The sequence below is a fragment of the Cyprinodon variegatus genome, unplaced genomic scaffold (genome assembly GCF_000732505.1).
Source record: "Cyprinodon variegatus isolate N-32 unplaced genomic scaffold, C_variegatus-1.0 Scaffold1630, whole genome shotgun sequence".
Lineage (NCBI taxonomy): Eukaryota > Metazoa > Chordata > Actinopteri > Cyprinodontiformes > Cyprinodontidae > Cyprinodon > Cyprinodon variegatus.
This window is the reverse complement of record NW_015152083.1, coordinates 75,393-76,382: the sequence shown is the minus strand read 5'-3', so window position 1 is coordinate 76,382 and position 990 is coordinate 75,393.

Sequence of the window (990 nt, the reverse complement as noted above, 5' to 3'; positions counted from 1 at the left end):
AAAACAGGCCAAGCTCCAACATCTAGAAACAAAGGTGTTGATGGCAGCAGCACAGCTGATATTTCTCTGATTATAATGAACAAAAAAAAGAAAAGAACGTGTGAAAAACTTGTAAGTGAGAAAGAACAAGACTAGAAAACAAAAGAACAGAATAAAAGAATCATGTACAAGTGAACTTTTTGTATCTAAATATATAAAATAATAAAAGAGGAGAGCAGCTTCTGAGAGCTTTTCAGGAAAAAATGCAGAAAGATTTGAACCCAGGAACCTTCTTACTGCAACACAGCAGCACTAAGAACCATTTAAACCAAACCAGGGATGGAAAAGCAGAACAAACACCGACTGAAATGATCTTAGAAATCCCACAAAAACCCAAAGAGCATCAGTCCTGACAGGAGCAGCACTGGATGCAGGTCAGTGATGAGCAACAGGTGGAAACAGAGCGACCTGCAGACAGCAGAGAGGAATCTGAGGATATCCAGAGACAACGACTGGGAACTGGAAACCAACCATAGAGCAGGAGGAGAGGAAAAACACAAAACCTGAACAATTCAGGAAGAAAACTGAAAAACTTCCTGACATCAGGACACAGAATGTGCACTTTAGTTTATTTAAAATATAGATATATTGTTTCTATTCAATCAGTTTTAATATCAGGATATTTCAGCTATTCAGATTTATTTTGTCATCTAAATTCTGGAGGTTTTGAAGGAAAAACTCTGCAGACCTAAAGGGAGTCACAGTTAACTGTAAATGTTCAGCCAGAATCAGAGCGAACAGGTTTCCTGTGGAAAGCACCGCAGGAGAGCCAAGATATGGAGTCACTCACAGTTCTGCTGCTGCATCAGTACCATCTGCATCCAAACCCCGGAGTCCCTCAGTCACAGAGCTGCACGGCTGCTTCTGCTGGAGATGTTCAGGAGGTGGAGGCAGATGAAGAGACTGCTGTCCGGCCGTCCAGCTCCTCCTCCTCCTCCTCCTCCTCCTCCT